Source organism: Mauremys mutica, chromosome 3, assembly GCF_020497125.1.
Source record: "Mauremys mutica isolate MM-2020 ecotype Southern chromosome 3, ASM2049712v1, whole genome shotgun sequence".
Classification (NCBI taxonomy): Eukaryota; Metazoa; Chordata; order Testudines; family Geoemydidae; genus Mauremys; species Mauremys mutica.
Window position 1 is genome coordinate 11,988,857 of NC_059074.1, and position 7,306 is coordinate 11,996,162.

A 7,306-nucleotide genomic window follows, 5' to 3' on the forward strand; every position below is an offset into this window, starting at 1 on the left:
CACTATTTTTTCTTTAAAACTAATCTAAAAGCGACTTGCAATTAGAGGTGATGGTAATTAAGGGAGAGTAATTAATCAGTGGAACAATTTCCCAAGGGTTATGATGAATCAATTCTCCATCACTGGCAATTTTTAAATCAAGACTGGATTTTTTAAGAAGATATTTGCTAGTTCAAACAGGAGTTATTTCAGGGAAGTTCTCTGGCTTGTGTTATACAGGGAGTCAGACTCGATGATCACACTGGTTCTCCCTGGCCTTGGAATCTATGAATCTAGAGCTCCAGGGGAAAAAAATATTTCTCATAACCCACTCAGGGAGCAGAAATGAGTATGTGCCTCTATGAAGCTAATGAGTGATGAATAGCACTGAATTCCATTGCAGCCAGTCAGGATGGAGATATTTACATAAACAGTCTGATTGGCTGATACTGCTCCAGAATGTAGTGGGGTGTAGTGCAGACAAACAATGAGAAAAAAATTCTAGACTCTTTTCAGCCAATCACAAGACAGGATTTTATTCTTCTTTGTAACAATAAGGTTCCAAACAAGTGGTTGGCAGAGGCACTGTGGGCACTGCTGTGGGCACTGCCACGGTGTGAGAGCAGTGCTGTATGGTAGGCTCCAGGTAATTCAATAGATCTATGTCCTCTCCCCAGGGGTGAAAGTAACTTACAGGACTTACGGGTACTGCTGGAGTCCTGAGGGGGGCGTGGCCTCAACCGGAAGAGGCGGTGCCTCTCAAGATTTAAAGGCCCTGGGGCACCGGCTGTGGCTGGGAGCCCGAGGGCCTTTAAATCAACCCAGGGCTCCCAGCTGCAGAGGTGGCTGGGAGCCCCCAGGGCTCAGGGGAAAGTTAAAGAGTCCGGGGCTCCTGCCACCGTGGAGCTCCGGACTCTTTAAATCCCCACTGCAGCTCCAGCTGCCGGGGCCATGGGCGGGATTTAAAGGGCTCTGGGTTGACTGCAGCCAGCAGCCCAGAGCCCAGCAGCGCCAGCCCAGAGCCCTTTAAATCCGGCCCCAGCCCGGCCACTGGAGCTGCGAGCAGAGGGTTTAAAGAGATCTGGGCTGACCCCCTAATGCCATGAGCTTTTGTAGGAAAACCCTGTCTGAACTCAAGGGCTCTTTGTCTTTATCTTTTAAGGAACCCAGTATCAGTAGCTCTCTCGTTTCTCTTCTCTGCAGTTTTTGGGGGTAGCAGCTGACCCTTAGCCACAGCAGCTGGAAGTGGATCTGTTGTTGCCAACTGAGCCTTTGGTCTGAAGCAAGTCTGAGGGGTGTTGAGCTGTAAGTACCAGGTAACTCAAGCTCAATTTATTTCATTCATTTGTATCTGCTTCCCCTATTAGTGAGATTTGAGAGCACCCACAGATGTGCTAAGGACACCTGATCCCAGGAGTTTACAACCAAGCTGGGGACAGAACAGGTGATGCAATGAATTTGGGCATGTGAATGCCTGCATGGTGCTGTGGGTGGGAGATGGGGGAGAGGTTGGCTTTTATATGAAAGTGTGAAACATGCAGATATTAGACCATGACAACTGTTGCCTGTTGTGGTCATCAAGGCAGAAACAAGAGAGATTTAAACGAGAACATTCTTTTTATTATTATTTGTATTACTATAGCATGTAGGAGACCAAGTCATGGATCAGGATCCATTATGGTTCATGGGACCATTAGCATCTTGCTCTTTAATAGGAAAATTGTGTCAATTTGAGATCTGTGATCATCTTTCAAGGAACCTCAGCTTCATTTTTTATCCATTCATCACCTATCTGTCTCTGTATCTCTCTTTCTGTCGGGCTGTTTATACTGCACCTGTGGATATGTATCTGAGAGTCCATTTTGTCTTTCTGTCTCCTCTCTCCAGTTTCCCTGTGATTCCAGCTGACCACAAACCATGAGGATTCTCTACCTTCTGCTTGTTGTTTTCTTAGGGATCTCCCTGTTTACCTCAGGTAAGATGTAAATATTTGAGCCGTGCCAAACTTGGTTGTGTCAGTTCCCAAATGATTCAAATGGGGGGAGGGGGTTAGGGTGGAGAGGGAAAGAGGGTTAGCTTTGCAGGAGATCAGTCCCCCTGATTTTCACTTTGAATTTCTGGTTCCAACGGAGGATTAAAGTGAATCACAGTAAAAACTTAGGGGTTGAAATCCTGGCCCCATTCAAGTACATTACAAATTTCCCATTGACTTCAATGGAGGCAGGATTCACTCTCAGTGCTCACACTGGGTTTGAGTGATAATCACTCAGTGTTGCATGGTTTGAACCAAGCGCCTCAATTGCCTCCCAAAAGCTTTGGAGAAGAAGCCATGGAGGGCACTCACTTGGAAATTAATCCCTGTTTTAACCAGAACTACAGATGGGTCTGTCCAGGTGCAAAGTCTCTATTCGGGTCTCAACTTCCCCAAAATTTCAGGAAAATATTTAGGCATATGAGCAATCCTGTTAAGTTCAGGATCCAAGGTCTCCTGACTCCTACTCTAGAGCCCTATCTACTGGGCGAATCTTACCTCTTGTTTCAGTCTCCTCCTTTATTCTGATGCTTATTTGGGATCTGAACAGTCAGCGTGATGTTGTTTTTCTGACTTGTGGTCATCTCCAAAGCCTCTTGAAGTCGATGGGAAGAGTTCAATGGGCATTGGATTGGGCTGTTAGACTTCTCTCTCTGTGCGTTTCTCTAGCATACGTCTGATTAAGACTTTCCCTGCCATCAATGGGCCATTTCCTCTTGTCCTTTGACCTGCCTGATGTCACAGTTTATATCGGCCTGCATTTGCAACTGCAAACACAACTCTTTTTCTTTGCATAGCAAATGGCCAGCGCATGACTCGAGATCTCAGCCACTGCCTAGAGAGAGGTGGGACATGCCGATACAATGACTGCGATGATGGTGAAGTGGAGATTGGCACCTGCTATCATCATACCATGTTATGCTGCCAGGATTAGGAGGCGATGCTGTCCCAGAGACATCCCATTTTGAGATGTACAACAGCCACCGAAACCTCCCCTCTTCTTTTTTAATTAAAAATAAACAGTTCTTTAATTATGTTTCCTTAATAAATAATAATAATAACAATAATTAAAAAATGCATTCCCATTGGGAGCGCCCTGCTGGACCTGTGAAAACTGTGTGCTGAATGGTTGGTTACATGTTGTATATGTAAAAGGATTAATCCTGATTGGTTGTAGGTGAGAGTAGGAAAACAGGATTTATCTTTTGACATAGATGACATCATTGGCTAACCTTACTTCACATTTAGTCTTGTTTTCCTCTGAGGAAGTAGACAACAGAAAATTCCAGCTCATCACATGACTCTTTTCAGCCAATCACAAGAGGAGATTTTGTTTCCATATACAATAACAGCTACTGACTGCGCTGGATGTATCTGTTGCGACCACAACCACAGTTTCAGAGCGAGGTTGAAGGGTGCTAGTTAGGTCAGTGGAGCTCCATATTCACCTACTCTAGTAGAGAGAAAATAATTACTTCTGAGAAAGTGTCATTGTTACCTACTACTAATCATTTATTGCAGAAAATATTAGTAAATTGTGCCACCATAAATGTTAACCGGGCCTCCAGAATATTAGTTTCTGTAACTCCCTTGCCCTCATATCAGGCTGAGCCCTGCAGAGGGAACGGGGAGTCTGAGAAGTGCTGCGATATCGGTCCTGCTCTGTCACTTACAGAGAAATGTCAGACTGACTTCGGGGCCAGCTTTGCAAATGCAACATCAATCACTGAGCTGGGGCCTTTGGAAACCATACACGCCCCTCACTAGGGGCCTGACGCAGGCCCACTGCAATCAACGGGAATCTTTCCAGTGACTTTGACGGACTCTGGAAGATGTCCAAGGAAAGGCCTTGTCTTGGTGAGGCATAAAGGTTGTGTCTGACTCAGGGCAGGTGCAAGGATGTATCGTGCCCTAGGCGAAACTTCCACCTTGCGCCCTCTCCCGTTCCCGAGCCCCAGCCTTGAGGCGCCCCCGCTCCCCCCATGGCAGCTCCCCCCATCTGCCTTGAAGCGCCTCCCCTGTGGCAGCTCCCCACCCCCCACCCTCCGCCCTGAGGCACCCCTCCACCACAGCTCACCCCTGCTCCGCCTCCACCCCGAGCACACCATCGCTGCTTCACTTCTCCCACCTCCCTGGCTTGCGGCGCCAATCAGTTTAGGCCCCACAAGCCTGGAAGGCAGGAGAAGTGAAGAGGCCACGGCGTGCTCGGGGAGGAGGCGGGGCAGGGGTGAGCTGGGGTGGGGAGTTCCCCCGCGTGCTTCACCCCCTCCCCTTACTTGCTGCAGGCGGCCCTCCCGTGCTCCCCTGCCCCAGCTCCCTCCTCCTAAATACCAGCAGCGACCGGGGCGGCTGAAGATCCGGCCGCCGCGGTCGCTGCCAAAGAAAATGCCACCCCTCAAATCCTAGTGCCCTAAGTGGTCGCCTAAATGGTTGCATTGGCCCTGGGCTGACTTCGTGTTAGCTGACACGGCCCTGCCTTTTCTTGGCACTGCACCCTGGGGTGAAGCAGGCTCTATGCTTCCCTGATTGTAGGACATGTGGCAGCCTGGCCCTTATGCATGTCCTGCAGCATGGCAGTGAGGAAGGGTCTCTGTGTTCTTCCCCAGGGGACCTTGGGATGGGCCAGGCAGCATGTAGCCTCTGGAGTCGGTCCATTAAACAATGATCTCTTTCTCAGCAGGGCTCTTCTCCCAGGATGGGGGAAAGGGCAGCCTGACAGAAGCGGGGTAGGGTTGATAGCCACAGGCACGGGGCGGATCAGCACCAGTAAGGGGGACTTGAGCCAGGGGATCCCAACACAGCAAAGCGAGCGTGAGCCCCTCCCCATGCTTCAAAACTGGGGCAGCGCAGGCCGGGTTCAACTTGCCAGCCCTCGCTTTGCCACAAGGCTGCTGCTGCCCGCCCCTCCTGGGGCGGTGGTGGAAGGAAGCAGGACACGGGGCTAGAGAGATGGGCTCTGGGTCTATGGCGCCCCCTTCAGATAACGCCCTGCTGTTGCGGCCCGAAGGAAAGGGAGCAGGGAGACGCGGGGCAGGGAGATGGCTGTGGTGTGTGGCTCCCAGTGCCACCCGTGCTGAGGAGCTGGCGGGTTGGATTGAGTGAAGCCCGGCATTGTCAGACTGTTAAAAAAAAATTCCAGAGAATGTATCCATTCTTATTAAAAAATGTTTAAAAAAAGGGTGAAAATTGGTGAAAACCCCAAACAAAGGGCAGTGGGCAGGGAGAAGGGTGCTCAACTCCCACAGGGTGCAATGGGTGGGGGGAGGGGTGCCTAAACCCCACAGGGTGTAGTGGGTGGGGGGAGGGGTACCCAACCTCCAAAGAGTGCAATGGGTGTGGGGGAGGGGTGCCCAACCCCAGCCTAGTGCGGCGGGTGGTGGGGATGGTTACTCAGTATGTAGCTCTGAAGGGCTGGGGTCAGGAGGGGCTCTATCTGGCATGGAGGCCAGTACTTACAGGGTGCAGCCTTCTGCACCCTTCTTGACCATGCCCCTTTAACATGGTCCCGTCTGTTTACTCTACTGCTGTGGAGATCCTCTGGGCGGCCCTGATGCTTGGTCGGGGTGCAATTTGTCCCGATATTTTGAATTCTTTTTTTATTTTGCTCCGCTGATGGGACTCCCTCCCCCCTAACATGTGTCCCGATATTTTCTTCATCCCATCTATCACACTAAAGACAGGGGTTGGTTGCAGACACATTAGATTTACAGTTGCTGAGCCAGAACAGCAGAGACAGACATGAGCTATGCCTCAGCCATTAAGTCACAGTCCATGTTCCAGTCATCACTGGCCTCTATGCATCCCCTGCCCTCTTGAGTTACGGTGTGCGCTGCTCTGGGCGTCTATTAGCAGATATATCCACGGGGAAAATGTTGGATTGCTTGATTGTGTGTTTAATCAATAAACTTTCAACTTAAGCTTTGGGGGTGTTTGTCAAGTAACTGAGCAATCCCACCCCAACATAGCCCTGTCTAATGTCAGAGTGGAAGAGTTTATAATCACCTTTAACTCTTCACGCCTTCAAGATCAGTATCCATACAACAGGACGTAAACACCTTTTGAGGATCTGGGACTTGTCTATTGTGCAAAGCGGCTGCCCTGTCAGAGGGAGACAGCTGAGGCTCATCATGTCAAAGGGTAGAGAGTGGAAAAACAAAACTGGTGCTCTCCGAAATTACACAATCCCTGTGAGAAAGTTAGCTCGCAGCCTTCGGCCATTCTTACCGATGAGAACAGAGATACGAACAGGAGATGGGTTCTGGCATTTGGCAGTCAGGTTTTGACACAGCTGTTATATTTTACCATATACCTCATGTGTTTCCAGGCCCAGTGACACATTTTTAGATTAAAGGAAAATTAATAAAACAAAATCAGAACCAGAAATAAAGCCTCAGTGAGAGCACAGTGTGAGCCTCTCTTCTGTAACATGCTGCCAATTTGAATGTAGGTGGTCTTACAAAATGGAGGGTCCTACAACAGACAGGCGGGAGAACTCCTTAGAAAGTTTGTGATGCAGTACCCACAAATCATAGTGATAAATCATGCACTGCAGTAACACCCTCATTCCTGAATAAAGCTGGTGAGGCCTAACGATGGGTGCCCAGGAGTGAACTCCATCGAGGACCTATTTTCCTCACCAGCCATCTGAGCACAGCACCTTAAGCATAGCCTGTGGGATGTATGTGAAAGGAAACGTTTTCATTGCCATCAGCATCTCTGAACCTATATGGGAATCAGGGCCACCCAGAGGATTCAGGGGGCCTGGGGAAAAGTGAGGGAACTGCGGCACTTGTACTCACCCAGCGGCGGTCCGGGTCTTCGGCGGCATTTCGGTGGTGGGGGCCCTTCAGTTGCTCTGGGTCTTCAGCAACATTGAAGGGCCCCCTGCTGCTGAAATACCTGCCGAAGGCCCGGAGCACTGCCGGGCCAGGGCTCGCAGGGGCCCCTGTGGGGCCTAGAGCCGGGTGCAAATTGCCCCACTTGCCCCCCCCCGGGTGGCCCTGATGGGAATAGCCGTCTTGACTGGAGAAAGGGGATATCATCTGTGGTGCTGCATTTGTATTCATGGCTGTGAGTTTGCTGCAATTCACTGTTAACAATGGGACTTTGCAATATACAAAAACCTGTAGGAGAACACTTCAGTCTCCCTGGACACACAATAGCAGATTTAAAGGTGGCCATCCTGCAGCAACAAAACTTCAGGACCAGACTTCAAAGAGAAACTGCTGAGCTCCAGTTCATCTGCAAATTTGACACCATCAGCTCAGGATTAAACAAAGACTGTGAATGGCTAGC

General features: G+C 49.8%; 1 long non-coding RNA gene across 1 annotated transcript; it reads left to right on the top strand.

Annotated features, from left to right (window-relative positions):
• The first annotated feature begins 505 nt into the window (after window positions 1-505).
• On the top strand, window positions 506-3,037 carry LOC123365890. The gene is made up of 4 exons (XR_006577814.1): window positions 506-625; window positions 1,183-1,295; window positions 1,867-1,954; window positions 2,809-3,037. It is a non-coding gene; the product is annotated as an uncharacterized LOC123365890 (long non-coding RNA).
• Window positions 3,038-7,306: the final 4,269 nt, after the last annotated feature.